Source organism: Mus musculus, chromosome 1, assembly GCF_000001635.26.
Source record: "Mus musculus strain C57BL/6J chromosome 1, GRCm38.p6 C57BL/6J".
In the NCBI taxonomy this organism is placed as follows: Eukaryota; Metazoa; Chordata; class Mammalia; order Rodentia; family Muridae; genus Mus; species Mus musculus.
Genome location: NC_000067.6, coordinates 23,281,782 through 23,298,573, shown reverse-complemented (window position 1 = coordinate 23,298,573; position 16,792 = coordinate 23,281,782). Strand labels below are relative to the sequence as shown.

The 16,792-nt window shown below is 37.3% G+C and overlaps 1 non-coding gene across 1 annotated transcript; it reads right to left on the bottom strand.

Moving 5' to 3' along the window:
* Nucleotides 1-6,789: 6,789 nt before the first annotated feature.
* Mir30c-2 (microRNA 30c-2) lies at nucleotides 6,790-6,873 on the bottom strand. The gene has a single exon (NR_029717.1). It is a non-coding gene; the product is annotated as a microRNA 30c-2 (primary transcript).
* Nucleotides 6,874-16,792: the final 9,919 nt, after the last annotated feature.

The following is a 16,792-nucleotide window of genomic DNA, read 5'->3' as shown; positions in this document are numbered from 1 at the left end:
CACATTAAAGCAATCATCCATCCTGACCAAGTAGGTTTTATTCCAGGGATGCAGGGATGGTTTAATATACGAAAATCCATCAATGTAATCCATTATATAAACAAACTCAAAGACAAAAACCACATGATCATCTCGTTAGATGCAGAAAAAGCATTTGACAAGATCCAACACCCATTCATGATAAAAGTTCTGGAAAGATCAGGAATTCAAGGCCAATACCTAAACATGATAAAAGCAATCTACAGCAAACCAGTAGCCAACATCAAAGTAAATGGAGAGAAGCTGGAAGCAATCCCACTAAAATCAGGGACTAGACAAGGCTGCCCACTTTCTCCCTACCTTTTCAACATAGTACTTGAAGTATTAGCCAGAGCAATTCGACAACAAAAGGAGATCAAGGGGATACAAATTGGAAAAGAGGAAGTCAAAATATCACTTTTTGCAGATGATATGATAGTATATATAAGTGACCCTAAAAATTCCAACAGAGAACTCCTAAACCTGATAAACAGCTTCGGTGAAGTAGCTGGATATAAAATTAACTCAAACAAGTCAATGGCCTTTCTCTACACAAAGAATAAACAGGCTGAGAAAGAAATTAGGGAAACAACACCCTTCTCAATAGCCACAAATAATATAAAATATCTCGGTGTGACTCTAACGAAGGAAGTGAAAGATCTGTATGATAAAAACTTCAAGTCCCTGAAGAAAGAAATTAAAGAAGATCTCAGAAGATGGAAAGATCTCCCATGCTCATGGATTGGCAGGACCAACATTGTAAAAATGGCTATCTTGCCAAAAGCAATCTACAGATTCAATGCAATCCCCATTAAAATTCCAACTCAATTCTTCAACGAATTAGAAGGAGCAATTTGCAAATTCATCTGGAATAACAAAAAACCGAGGATAGCAAAAACTCTTCTCAAGGATAAAAGAACCTCTGGTGGAATCACCATGCCTGACCTAAAGCTTTACTACAGAGCAATTGTGATAAAAACTGCATGGTACTGGTATAGAGACAGACAAGTGGACCAATGGAATAGAATTGAAGACCCAGAAATGAACCCACACACCTATGGTCACTTGATCTTCGACAAGGGAGCCAAAACCATCCAGTGGAAGAAAGACAGCATTTTCAACAATTGGTGCTGGCACAACTGGTTGTTATCATGTAGAAGAATGCGAATCGATCCATACTTATCTCCTTGTACTAAAGTCAAATCTAAGTGGATCAAGGAACTTCACATAAAACCAGAGACACTGAAACTTATAGAGGAGAAAGTGGGGAAAAGCCTTGAAGATATGGGCACAGGGGAAAAATTCCTGAACAGAACAGCAATGGCTTGTGCTGTAAGATCGAGAATTGACAAATGGGACCTAATGAAACTCCAAAGTTTCTGCAAGGCAAAAGACACTGTCTATAAGACAAAAAGACCACCAACAGACTGGGAAAGGATCTTTACCTATCCTAAATCAGATAGGGGACTAATATCCAACATATATAAAGAACTCAAGAAGGTGGACCTCAGAAAATCAAATAACCCCCTTAAAAAATGGGGCTCAGAACTGAACAAAGAATTCTCACCTGAGGAATACCGAATGGCAGAGAAGCACCTGAAAAAATGTTCAACATCCTTAATCATCAGGGAAATGCAAATCAAAACAACCCTGAGATTCCACCTCACACCAGTGAGAATGGCTAAGATCAAAAATTCAGGTGACAGCAGATGCTGGCGAGGATGTGGAGAAAGAGGAACACTCCTCCATTGTTGGTGGGATTGCAGGCTTGTACAACCACTCTGGAAATCAGTCTGGCGGTTCCTCAGAAAATTGGACATAGTACTACCGGAGGATCCAGCAATACCTCTCCTGGGCATATATCCAGAAGAAGCCCCAACTGGTAAGAAGGACACATGCTCCACTATGTTCATAGCAGCCTTATTTATAATAGCCAGAAACTGGAAAGAACCCAGATGCCCCTCAACAGAGGAATGGATACAGAAAATGTGGTACATCTACACAATGGAGTACTACTCAGCTATTAAAAAGAATGAATTTATGAAATTCCTAGCCAAATGTATGGACCTGGAGAGCATCATCCTGAGTGAGGTAACACAATCACAAAGGAACTCACACAATATGTACTCACTGATAAGTGGATACTAGCCCAAAACCTAGGATACCCACGATATAAGATACAATTTCCTAAACACATGAAACTCAAGAAAAATGAAGACTGAAGTGTGGACACTATGCCCCTCCTTAGAAGTGGGAACAAAACACCCATGGAAGGAGTTACAGAAACAAAGTATGGAGCTGAGATGAAAGGATGGACCATGTAGAGACTGCCATATCCAGGGATCCACCCCATAATCAGCTTCCAAATGCTGACACCATTGCATACACTAGCAAGATTTTACTGAAAGGACCCAGATGTAGCTGTCTCTTGTGAGACTATGCCGGGGCCTAGCAAACACAGAAGTGGATGCTCACAGTCAGCTAATGGATGGATCACAGGGCTCCCAATGGAGGAGCTAGAGAAAGTACCCAAGGAGCTAAAGGGATCTTCAACCCTATAGGTGGAACAACATTATGAACTAACCAGTACCCCTGAGCTCTTGACTCTAGCTGCATATGTATCAAAAGATGGCCTAGTCGGCCATCACTGGAAAGAGAGGCCCATTGGACATGCAGACTTTGTGTGCCCCGGTACAGGGGAACGCCAGGGCCAAAGGGGGGGAGTGGGTGGGTAGGGGAGTGGGGGTGGGTGGGTAAGGGGGACTTTTGGTATAGCATTGGAAATGTAAATGAGCTAAATACCTAATAAAAAATGGAAAAAAAAAAAAAAAGAAGCACCCACGCTTCGTGTTGAAAGCTTTTTAGTGCTGTTTAGAAAACTCAACAGGTCTTAAAGAACTGAACAACACTGTCAAGTCCTGAGTGTTGTCAAACTCTCAACTGCCAGGCATGATCAAACTACCCAATATCTGGGTTTACCCCATAAACCTTGGAATTTAAAATAACATTCCCTCCTCCACCCCCCGACACACACACCAAACAGGAGCAACTCTTTAACAGTTGAAACTTAAATATCTCAATTTTCGAAATTTCTTTTATTCTCTTAGCAAGCTTCTGCTAAAAAGCTATGCTTTGTATTCCCGTGTCATAGAAATCAACACATCAGGAGTTCATGCTTTTAAAACCAACATCTGTCCTTTCCTTTCCCTGCCCCTTAACTGAAGGTTACTATTAAAAATTAACACAAACAACAAAAAAAAAAATCCCCATAGCTGACATTTTACTGACAAAGCCTTTGAAAAAGTCAACAAGATGTTTACAGTTACTCTAAAGGCACACATTCTATTCAGCTAATTTTTAATCTTTAGTTTTGATTAGTTTTAGATGTCTTTTTCAGGCCTATAGTGTTCCAGGAGTACACTACAGATAAGTGTTAATAGTTCCAATTCTTCTGGAATTAGATTATCTGTTTGGTTGTGCATCTTGATACCACTATGATTTGGGCTGAAATGTATTGTTGGATGGCACTGTCCAAAGCATTTTGAGTGACATTTTTCAGCTACTCTAACATCCCAATAACCTATACATGGAGTTGTACTGTCCCCAGAGCAGTATTCTGTGAAGCATGTTAACAGCTGGAATTTGATCGATAAAGGGGTCAAAATCTCTTTTCTTTTGGTTAAGTATAGGACTAAAAAACAAAAAGTAGTGTTTAAAATTAAAGAAAAAAGAAAATTTTCCTTTATGAAAATTTTAAAAATAAAAATCATAAATTCTCCTACCCCTTAAAATTATAAAAAAAATCTCAACTATAATAACCACTCCAAAATTTAAAACTGAGAGCACTAAATGTACAATCTATAATGTACAATCTATTTATATCCCTGTCTTTATGGAAATCTCACTTCAAAACCTTAACATGATGGAGGGCTGATATTTAATTTGTTACTACATTTATTTACTCATGAGTGTTTTGCTGTATATGTACACATAAGCTAGCATGTGGTTTTCAGAAAACAACTCATGGGAGGTGGTTCTCTCCTTTCAATAAGTAGATCTTAGGGATTAAACATCAGGCTTGGTGGCAGAAACCTTTACTCACTCAGGCCCATCAAAGACCCAAGGACTCATATGTGGCTATGGAAACCTCCAGAAATCCCAGACAGCAGCTAACAGTTGTCTCTTTCATACCTCCCAGAGTTGAAAGCCTCCTTATGACAAGGTGAATCAGTCTGCCCTATCTTCACTTTTCTCTATGGTGTCGAAATATGCCAACTCTTCTTCATTTTCATTTGTTACTTATATAGCGATAACTGATTTTTAACTTTTCAATGACTGATACTGTAATTAATAACCTGCTTTCTATAGTTTCAAAATGAAGAGTATAAGTATATTCAAATTGGGAAATCTAAGTTAGTTTTATAGAAAGCGATCACTAGACATAAAATTAATATATTAAGACAAGAAAATAATTCAAAGATGAAATAGGCAAAATTTCTATTTTTATTAAGTTTACAATAAGTTGATTAAAGCTTTTTTATTTTTCCAATAGAACACTGATATTTACTCATATTCTTTTAAAGTGTTTACAGCATCGGTAATTATACAAATATGTGAAGATAAAGCTATAAATTTGAACAAAGGTTTCAAAGTAATTAGGTTTACTTGTATAATGACAATGATATTTGCATTTATATAACAGACAGTAAATAAACATACAACTTTTTTATAACTTGTTAACAACCTTTTTTTTTAATTAGATGTTTTCTTCATTTACATTTCAAACTTTCCAAGTTTCCTCTCCAAAAATCCCCTATCCCCTCCCCCCTCCCCCTGCTCCCCAACCCACCCACTCCCACTTTTTGGCCCTGGCATTCCCCCATATGGGGGCATAGAATCTTCGCAAGACCAAGGGCCTCTCCTCCCACGATGGCCGACTAGGCCATCTTCTGCTACATGTGCAGCTAGAGCCACGAGTTCTGGGGATAATGGTTAGTTCATATTGTTGTTCAATATCTTTTCAACAAAGACATGTGACATGTACATAAAATGTATCAAGAAAACACTGACCTCTTAAGCATGTTTACTTATACGAGTTAGCCATGTCACATTCACTATTGTTATTAAGACATATGAGGAAGAAAGTGGTTTATGTCTGCAAGTGTTCTATAGTATTCTGAAATACTAAAATTTATTTGGTATCAAAGAACTGAAAGGGCAAAAATATCACTGAATAAAGCTGGATTATTTTACATAAATACATAGAATACACAGATCTCTCATGACATATTATTTATTTCTAAGTCTCTGCCACATTTCTATACCCAAGAAGTGGCTCAGTCGATAAATATTTGTTTAATAATACACTTAATTTCATACTTTTCAGTAAGTGTTGAAGAGCTAAAACTCAATGCCAGTTTTGATATGGAATATCCAGGTGTCTTTCTTGTTAATTTCTCAATAAAAAGCAGTGAGAGCACATGTGGTGTCGGACTCCACCTACTTCCAGCAGAGCTGTCCTTGTCCAGAGCAGCCTGTATCCCTGGCAGAAAGTGCAAGTTCAATCAATAGTAACTGTTCTTTTCAGGAGAATATAGAGCATTGTCTTGAAGGTTTCTTTAAGCCTGAAGGCAAATCTAGAAAGGTTAATGACTCATCCAAGCTGAGTTGCTCAGCTAGTACTTCAACAGTATCTTTATCTGATATAAAACCAGTTTGTCCAAATACTTTCTTGAACTCACATGCTGAACTCACTGTATTTATATATATATTTTTTAAACTAGACCTACATGCTATCTTATATGCTACATTTGGAGCTCTGAAGAAACAAAATGCTTCTCTAATATACTTAAGGCAATATAATGTCTTTTGGTTTAAATGACTGAGGCATGCTAGTATGCCAAGTTTGTATATGTGTATATATATATATAATTTAATATATGCATTAAGTATTTTAATATCCTAAGAGTTTGTTGTGTAAGAATATACTTTTATCTTCAGTATCTCTGAAAAGAAGACGTTTGATATTGATTAAAACAATATCTAATTGTTGGGGTTGGAGATGTAGGTTAGTGGTAGATGCTTGTTAGATTGCCCAATGCAAAAAGAACTCACATTTTGCACAACCCCAAATTCTAGATGAGGTGTTCAAAAAACATTTAATATAGATGATTTACTGTAAAAAGAAAAAAGTTGAACTTGGAAGGTAGTACCATAGATTTTGCTTAAAATTCTCTTCATGTATATCCCCCAACTGCACCAAACAATCCCACCTTAAATAGCAAGTTTTTGTCATATAAGGATTTAAACTGCATCTCATCCCTGGTAAAGTAACAAGTCCCAGACACCATCAAAATACAAACACAGTATATAAAATGCTAGCCAAGTTAATAGAAAAATTGGTGAGCTAAAATGCAGGCATTTAGTGTATTATTGGCTTCATATAACAGGCTACCACAGCAATCTATGAAATAATAGTCTCATACAAACTTTTTATGAGACAGCTTTCTTGATGTAGCCCAGAATCTTACATGGTAACCCAACCTGGTTTAAACTAGTCAACAGTCTCAGTCTCCTGAGTAGTGGGATTATAGGCACACACCACCATACTTGGTCTTCTTAAACAGTTAAAAATAACCAATCTCCCAAAGTGTCTTGTACTTCTTAGCACAGATTAGCTCACCCTTTTACCTTTTAGAGTTGACCGCATAACAGATCTTTGATAGGATCACCTATAGGCCATCTAAAATTCATTTCTCTTAGCTGATTTCCAAGGCAGAGAGAGTAAACAGCCTTCTCCCAGCTTTCTTACTTTTCACAGCTGAGAGTGTAGGATGTTTACAATATCTGTCACTCAGTGCTCTCTAGAGCAGGTTGGCGGTGAGCAGCACAAGCATCAGGATGCCGTGGAACATCTGGAGATCCCGTGACGTGTTAGAACAGGGGCTAGAAAACAGAGTGTACTTGGGACTAAATTTCAGCTTCTAGGTCTGGAGCCGGTAAGAAGGCTGCAGGATGCTTACCTTCTTGATGCCTAATCAATTTCTGTTTTGCACATGCCAGGATTCTCCTGGGATTTCCTGGTTTGGCCCTAATACCCAGGCATTTCTATGCTTTCCCAAAATGGTCTGAGGAATTTCCTTTCGAATTACTACCCTGCTCTCTAACTTTAGGAAAACAAGTCTACCTTCTCGCTGTCTCAGCTATATGATTTTTGTTCTGCTTCACTCCTAACAGAACTGAGAACAACTGTTCAATTATATCTGCAGACATAAGACTATACAAAAGTTTAATCACTGACAGCCATTTATCTTATTGGTGGGTTATGAAGTCATAAATCAATCCAATGAGCAGAGTAAACATGTTGGTTGGGATATAAAATAATGCATTAAGCTGGTACACTAAATATAGCATAATCTTAGAAAATTTAAAATGTTGTATGTGGAAAGAAATATATAACTGGAGGCATACACATAAATGGAGCCAGTCAATTCCTAAGTTCTTTTCTGATAATGAATGATTCAAACAGTTCCTGGAATAGAGTTGATTTACTAAATTGATCTATTGGATAGCAAAGAAGAAAGTCATCGCTTATATAAAACATTACAAAACAAGCCTACATGATGAGACTACCACCTGTGAACCAGTGTGAACACAAATCACTCATTCATGCATTAGATAAACATTTGTATGTACTTGCCACATACCAGCAGTGATGTAAAATGCTGGGTAAGGAGAAATGAATACTACCAATCTCAATCCTCAAAACAACCTAATCTGCAGGATAGATGCATCAATCGTAGTGTAGGAGGTACTGCAGTAGTGGGTCAAGAATCAGCCCTAAAATAAATGGTAATTGAGACTAACTAGTCCCATACTGTCTCAAATCTCAAATCTAGCATCTCTCTTCCAAAGCAGCCTCCACTGATCTCTGGTAAAATCTGGGCCCTGTCACCCCATAGGAACTACCTATTCTGTCCTTTCTCCATCATTATGTCTTGAATGTTTATCTATAACCAACTCATAGTTCATTGTTGTTAGTATTGCTATTTCCTATCTCTCTATAAAACCAAGTTTCCTGGGAAGTTTAGTTTAGTTTTACTCAATTTCATTCTATTTGATGAAAATCCATAACATGGAACCAGGGTTTATTGGGTATAAACAGTATTTAAAGAATAAATATATGAATGATGCTATCTAATATCTGGCAATCTAATCACTTCAAGAATATAAATTTCTTAAAACAAGAAGAAAAGGAACAACCATTCCAGAAACAGTCTTTGTAATTGCCTAGTAATTCAAAGTACAGCTGCTATACTTTTCTATGGCATTCATGGCTAGGAGGAGAAGTGATTACATTAGCCAACCTTTTCTTAAGTGACAGCAAGATCTTAGGGAAAGTTAACCCTCCCTGAGAACCACCTGATTTTTAAATTTTATTTCTCTGATGGATTCCAAATAAAGAAAAGTCAGGGTGAAAAATAACTTCAGAGACATCCATGTAAACAGTTTAAAAATGGACAGGAATGAAAGGAAACTGCCTTAATCACAATCATTTAAGGATTTAAACTGTCAAACAGTCTGTAAGAACTAAACATAATCTTGAACATAACTTTAGTTCTGGTCTTTAAGCATCACCAAAGCTTCCTGGAAAAGAAAACTTGGTCATTTTCAGTTCTAAATAATAATAATAATAATAATAATAATAAAGCCCCCGAAGTGTGTATCTGAGCCCAGTGGCAGTTGGTAAGGCTCTGTATTTAAATCACCTCACCACTTTCCTCCACCCTACCCTGTGCCAACAACTAGATTGAGGTTTTTAAGCTATAAACCTGGCATACTGTCTCCCCCCCATAAAATCATTTTTTTTGGCCATTACCTGATTTTTAAAATCCCTAGAACACACTACATCTAACATTTCAAGATATATACTAGTCTTTCCTAATCCTCATTTAAAAAACCCCAAATGTACCAGAATTAAAGTAATTATAAACAATACAGAGACAACCATGGTTAACCCTTTGAAGCTTGACTTATCTTGTATACCAGGACTTAGCCATGAGCATTTCTAATTCCTGAAGAATCCTTCATCTAGGCAGGTAGTGACGTCTTTGCATCAGATACCTCCTATTTTCTGATTATCTCCCGGTTACTGCACCTTCTGCCCTCTCCTTTGCATATACTTCATTTAGGCTAAGTTGCCTATAACTTTTCATGTCACTTTCATCTTGCCCATCCATGTAGAAGAGCACATGGTCTGGCAGCATGGTTTAAGGCATACAAAAGTGCTTGCTGCCAAACCTGAAAACCTGGGTATAACTCCCAACCAAAATGGAAGGAGAGAACCAACTCTACTAAGCTGTGCTCTGGCCTCCTCATGTGTGGCTTGGCATACACCAGCCATGCATACTACATACATTTTATTTTCTAAGAGTAGGGGATCATTAGCCCCTAGTTATAACCCCCAAATCCAAATATCTACAATGTAGTAAATAAATCTGTGAGGAACAATGAATTACATGGGAATTTCTAAGGAACTATGAAGAAGTCACAACAAAACCTAACAGTAACTTTCATGTATCACAACTTCACCTTTCCTATTCTATTGTGTTGCTCTTCCCTGGATGCTAACTGCAGTTTCAGTACCTCACTGCATTGTTACAATATGTGCATAACCAGCAATATGTTCTTGTGGAGTCAGTAAAACACTATCCTCACAAAATGTGGAGCTTTATCTCACGCAAGAGTTCTCTAGCTTAATGAAAATATTCTTTGTTCAAAAAAAAAAAAAAAAAAAGAAAAAGTCCACTGTTTCATTAACTTCTTAAGTTCATCTCAAAGAAAAGGTTCCCTTCTCCCATCCAGAACTGCTTGATGGGATTTTCTGTCTAGATTCTTGGTATAACTGAAATCATACTGTTTAAACCAAGACATAGCAAATTCTATAGTGTACAGAATAGACAATCTTCTGGGAAACTCTGTGAACAGATTAAAGTCAGGAGGCCACTATCCTCATGTAATATATCTGATTACATTTTCCTTAAACGTTGGGATCTTCATTCCCACCACCTTCTCTTCTATGCTTGTTTTACTTAAGCTATTGTTCGTAGAAGAAAAAACACATGAATTTAATATAATTGAATCTTATATTTAAAAAATACTATTGCTGTTTTAAGTGGGAAATCTCAAGTTAAAAACAAACACATCCAAAAAATAATCAAACATTATGAAACCCTAAGGTTTGAATGATGATATATGTATTTTTTCAATGGTGTAAATGGAAAATGTTCAAATAAAATTGTCACACCCAATTTTAATCCTCTTTCCACATGAACTGTAAACACAGGTCACTTTGACATTGTTAGTCACAATAAACAAATGTGGATTTTTATGTTGAAAAGTTAGCTAGTTCTGACTATGGCCATAGGGACAGGGGGGTATGGCAGTAGCCAAACAGAAGGTATTTTGATCAGTGTTGCCAAATTGGAACACTTATTAGACAACTATAAAACTTAATCACTGTTTTTTAATTTAATTGGAAAATTGTAGTCCTATCAATGTTTTAGGTAAATCTTGTGCATTTACTATAGTTGCTACTGGAACAACTTTAGAAAGAACTGTTGCTCTGATAGAATAGCAAATGGCTAATGGCATGACTTAGGATGCTGAAACTATTCTGTCTCTTCAGTGAAGGCTTCAGTATAACAAACAGTAGCTTTGATAAATACTAGCTATTTTGTTTCAAGTCTATAATCCATCAACCAACTATGTGCAGGTGCTTTGGGAATGGTTACCTGGAAAGCACAGGAAAGTGAAAGCTGTAATGTGACCAGAGAAAGGACAAAGGAGGGGCTGAGTAACAAAGAAGTTTTTTTTTTTTTTTTTTTTTTTTTGAGACAGGGTTTCTCTGTGTAGCCCTGGTTGTTCTGGAACTCACTTTGTAGATCAGGCTGGCCTTGAACTCAGAAATCCGCCTGCCTCTGCCTCCCGAGTGCTGGGATTAAAGGTGTGCGCCACCACGCCTGGCTCAAAGATTTTTAACCTTGTTGTCAGTACTAATTTTTAAAAAGAGAATCTATTCCTGCAATATTTATACAAGTATAAAAATTACATCAGTGCTCTGTGACTGGAATTCTCTCATCATTCAGCATTCATCTGAAACTGTAACATCACCAGAAATGGAGTAAAACTGCTAAACTAGCCTTTGAGTACCTCAGGTGTTATAAAATGATTAAATAACATAGTAACATCCTATGATGCCCCAGGCATGTTCTCTTAGAGTACCTATCCTTATAAGCACTTTCTGTGATACTATTATACAAACATTCTAAATTTACCACTCAACAATGTCTTCATTCTTTTGGTCTAATCCTTCCTGTAGGAAGAGGACAGATCTTTCTCTTAAGCCAAATGTAAAGTCCAAGCGTTTGTTGCTGCTTCTAGCAACCATAGCAAAGCTTAATAGTCACAGAAAAAGGAGGCCTTTTATGACATCCTAATGGATTAAATGATTCTTTCTCAAAAAGTAGTCTAGAGAAAATAAAAAAGACAAAGTACCAGCAGGTGTCACTAGAACCCAAAGCACTACTGCTTCTCTGCCCGACGGGGCAGAAATGGGAGTTTCACGTTGCAGGAGTGAGCTCAAGCACAGTTTGCAGTGTTGGTGGCTGACACTGCCACACAGTGGCTGCCTAATCTAACCAGGAAAGAATATGCAAACCTCAGCTTAAAGAACTGCACAGTAAACAGGAGTAGATGCTATAAATGATTAAATCTTCTTTGGAGGTCAAGAGCTGTTCAATTTGTATGTTCAGTTTTGACTTTTAGTAGGCAAGCCTGAGGGGTCACACTATGGCGATGCTTCTTGGAGACAGATTCAAAGTGAAGGCGCCCAAGTGATCATTCAGTACTCGTTTAATCCGTGTTACATTAATAATGATCTTAAACTGATTATAACAAATTAAAGAAGCATATTATAATAACTTTAGTGAATATTATAAAAATGCCAGGAAATACAGCATTAAAAAAGGCAACAGAATTAAAATGCTATGCTAAAAGTTATCTAAGATTTAAAAGGGGGCAGAGCTGGAAAGAGGGCCCAGGAAAGTGTTTCTTGTGCAATCCGTATGACCTCAGTCTAATCCTTGGATCTCATGGAAAGATGAAGGGAGCAAGAACCCATTTCATAAAGTCTCACACACATGTGTAGCAGGCATGCCTACTCCCTTACCCCCCGCAAGAGTAATAATAATTACATAAAGAGCAGAAAAAAGAAAGGCTAAAGAAATGCAAACAAATACCAAAGTCACAGACCTAAACTCAACAACACCACTACGTAGAGCAAGTCTAACCCAAAAGTATGAATGTGACTGTATAAAGCTAGACTCAACCTATATGGTTCCTCTGATTCATGGCTGCTATATTTTCTTTTGTTTAAGCTTTAATCTATTCAGCTTCTTTTTCCATTATACCCAGTTAGCTCTTATCAACTTGTGAATGACAAAACAACTATCACTGCACTGTACTGGCTTTTAAATTTTAAGGTCATAGTGAGTAACAATCAAACCTTATTTGCTGCATTAGATTGTATAATCTTCTACATGTGTAGCCATTGTGTGTACCTCTTAGGAGATCATGCAATGTCTTTATAAACTGCTGTCAATCAGTATTAAAACAGGTCATTGTCAAGTCAAGAATGCTTGCTGCTAGAGCTATATGAAGTCAAATAACAAAATGCAAAGATCATTAGGTTTTGTAGTGACCAAAACTGAGATCAATAAACATTTTGAGTTAGCATTTTGTAGCTAATATTTTTACACACAAACACACACACACACACAATCCGGCATGGCTCACAAATCTGTTATGCTTAAGCAACCAAACAACAATAACAACAACAACAACAAAAAAACCTCTACTTTTGACTCATTAATATTTTTAAGATAACTTATCAGGATAGCAAAGTGATAGAAAAAACTCAACATAATATTAATCAAAATAAATGCAATTTCAAGAGTAATTTGACATAATATCTAGTGTCAATATAATAGATTCACTTAAGTTGTTTATATGATACCTATTTATGACACTGCTTAAATATACTGTTACTTTCAATATAATACAATTTCAGGGCTACAAAAATGGACCAGTACTGAAAGGACATAGGTACAGAAAGGACATAGGTAAAAACCTAAAACATTTATGTTTGAACAGTAGTGTGGTAAAGCATGCTTCCTTTGTGGATTTTTTCTTATTTCTCAATGTAACTTTTTATGACAAAGAAGGACTGAGATCTCACAGCCTCATGATGCTGAGTTCTATGATAAGTAAGTATTCTTTTTGAAGAGATAAACATAAGGTGTTTGCTGCTACCCAGTAAGCAGTTGTTTTAAAAGCAGCAGCAGCAATGCAAATATTTCTCGGGTAACCTACTATATTTGATGAAAACAGAACAGAGGCCACCTTGCATTTTAGGAAATCTGACAGTGATCTCTCAGCACAGCACCAAGGGCAGTAGGCTAGGGCAGGATTTTTGTGGCTATTGTATATTAACATGACAGTGTTTTCTTCTGATGAAAAACAGAACCTAGGGGAGCTAAGGGAAGAGAACTGTGCTAAGCTTATACAACAACCGAGCACTGGCATACTTTGGGCACTGTCTTAGTGAGGAATGTTTTTTTCGTCATATGACACACATTAGATCTACCACTTTACCTTTTTCATTACATTAAAGGTAGAAACTTATTTCCACTAGAAAAATTAACTTATGAGGAAAAGCACTGTGGCAAAGGAACATCTTTTCATCTAAACATCAAAACTTCTAACTCAGTTCATTATTTTTCCTTTTTCCTTTTCATTACAAACACAACACATACACACACACAACACACACACAGAAGTTCAAATATGTACACAAAACCCTGACTGGCTCCAAATCTAATTGCTTAAGCCCAGTGCTGAAGTGTCCTTGGGTGGCTAGAGACAGCTGAGAGGCTGAAAGAATATGCAAGCTATGTGTTTCTGCCTCTTTTCCCACAGGGAAGGAAAAATAAAGCAACACTAATTACATCTTCACGAATGAGCAGTTACCTTAAAATTAGGCCAAAGACAGGAAAATTAAAACCAAATTGGTCAATTCTTTAACTGGTTGATATTAGAGGTGCAGGGGACAAAGAAGACTGCCAAACTGCCATGAAACTTCAGATTCCTCCAGGATCAGTTGGTTTGTTATCCTAGCTTTCTTTACTCTGATATAAGGCTGACACACTTCAGTAAGAGTTGCTTGTGAAAAACCCTAGTACACAGTCCTCTATGTTCATTTTACTTCCTCTGTAAAGACTTACTAACTAGTAAGTACAGATATTATCTTCCTGTGCTGAGATGTAATATAAACTGTCCAGAGACTGAGTTTGGATCTTGGCTAATTTACTATTTGTGTCACATTGGGAAACAAAAAATGTAGCAGATACTCAGCTTAAAAAAAAAAAGACACATTATAATCAGCTTTCACTACGATATACCTCAAGTTTCAAAATGTAAAAGGTATCAATATATATGGCATTGTTCTAAGTACTAGAGATCTGAGTTGCTATCATTATGATACATATACAGAGACAAATATAATTATTAAATATATAATTTTACAGTGAAGATAAGTGATGTCAAGGTATCAGTTGAGAAATCCTATTTTAGATGTATGAGGTCATGTAAGTCCATTCTTACTAAAGTGATAATTGACCAGGAAAATAAATGAAGCAAATGTTTATCTGGCATTTTGACTTATCTGCCTAATTGTATATAGACATGTCCACACCTCTGTGTGATATACATACATGTGTTATTAAGAAGAAATTGAAAGATACCCAGAAGCAAACAACTATTAAGAAACTAAGGAAGAAGGACAGCAGATAGCAGTGTTAAGAAAAGAAAACATTTATTTTTCCTTTGAGCAACTGGGTCACACACAGACCTTCTAAATCTGATCAAAAATATTCTAGCCTAGCATCTCTAGAAGGTGACAGGAGAGGTGGGCACGTGGAACCAGGTTCCTGCAAGCAGTAATCTCCAAGCGACCAAAGGCTATCTAACCCTTTTCTCCAGTTTTTTAAAGGGTTAGAGTTTTCAGACTAAGGAATAAGCTGCACTGGAGAAGGGAGAGTGGACTGAGGTAGGTTAAATAGGAGTCCTGTGCCAATTACCTTGTGGCTTCTCCCCTACAGCCCCTTTGAGACCTGTGAGCAGGACTGATTAAGTCAGAAGTCAGCTCAGGTATAGTGTACACCATAGCAAAGAGCCTCAGGAGCTGATGAATATGAACCCTGAGGCAACAGTGGACAAATAGGACTGCATAAGCAATTCTCTGAAAACTCTCTGAAGTGCATCAGACTTGGGCAATGTAGTAAAAGACGGACTCATTGCTCTATTAGGGTTTTCCCTTTAGTAAAAGGATTAAAATTCTTATACGGCAGTTCTAAGTTCAAGGATTTACTTCGCATGACGCTGCCACTTTTAGAACACATAGGCCAGAAAGTGAGAGCTATCACTATTATTCACCTGAATTACTGGCATGAGACATCTATTAATATTACTAATCAATGCTTTAAAAAGCAAGCTGATCCAAATTCCAGTTTCTTGGGCTTTCTTTCCCAATTCTACCAGTTTCCCAATCTGTCTAGATTTAGACTCTCAACAACTTGAGGAATCCCTACTTCAGCAGACACAATTTCTAAGCTCTGTTCTATGCAGCACCTATTCAGCAACTGTGTCTCACTCACTCCTTCCCAGAACTCAGTGTCTGTCAGTAATAGATAAGGGATGGCAGGGACAGCTCTGGCCTTGTTCACAGCTGTGTCACCAACCCTTATCAGAGTCCTCCTTATTGTAACAGGTAGACAAGTATTTTAAAAATGAGTGAACACATATCTGAAATCCTGCCTTAGAGCAACCATTCCTTAATTTTTTAAAGGTATAAGAGAAGGTAGAAGGACATTTAAATAATTTGGGTGTTTCTATTTCCTCCCTTTGAATATGATTAGTGGAGGAAATGTGTTATACAATGCATAAGTCTCTCAAGATATCCTTGTGGAGAAGTTTAATTAGAATCCTAACACAGGGAAAGCCCTAAGTGCTGCACACATGTACCCTAAAGGGAGGGATACTAACAGAAACTCAAGTGATAAAAGTCCAGGCCTCACTAACTGCACTTCGCCTGAACAGTTCCTGCGTAAAATGGCAATTTATGTTAAGATGACAAGTTAAACTTGAGAATAAAGGTTTTCTCAATTGGACATTGTCTTAGTCAGGGTTTCTATTCCTGCACAAACATCATGACCAAGAAGCAAGTTGGAGAGGAAAGGGTTTATTCAGCTTACACTTCCATACTGATGTTCATCACCAAAGGAATTCAGGACTGGAACTCAAGCAGGTCAGGAAGCAGGAGCTGATGCAGAGGCCATGGAGGGATGTTCCTTACTGGCTTGCTCCCCTGGCTTGCTCAGCCTGCTCTCTTATTACCAGCCCCGAGATGATTCTACCCACAAGGGGCCTTTTCCCCTTGATCACTAATTGAGAAAATGCCTTACAGCTGGATCTCATGGAGGCATTTCCTCAACTGAAGCTCCTTTCTCTGTGATAACTCCAGCTGTGTCAAGTTGACACAAAACTAGCCAGTACAGACATATACCTTAAAAAGCAAAATTATGTTAGATGTATGACTTGGGGCCCACATGGAATGGGACAGATTAGCACAATGAACCAAATTAATGTCACTATTAGG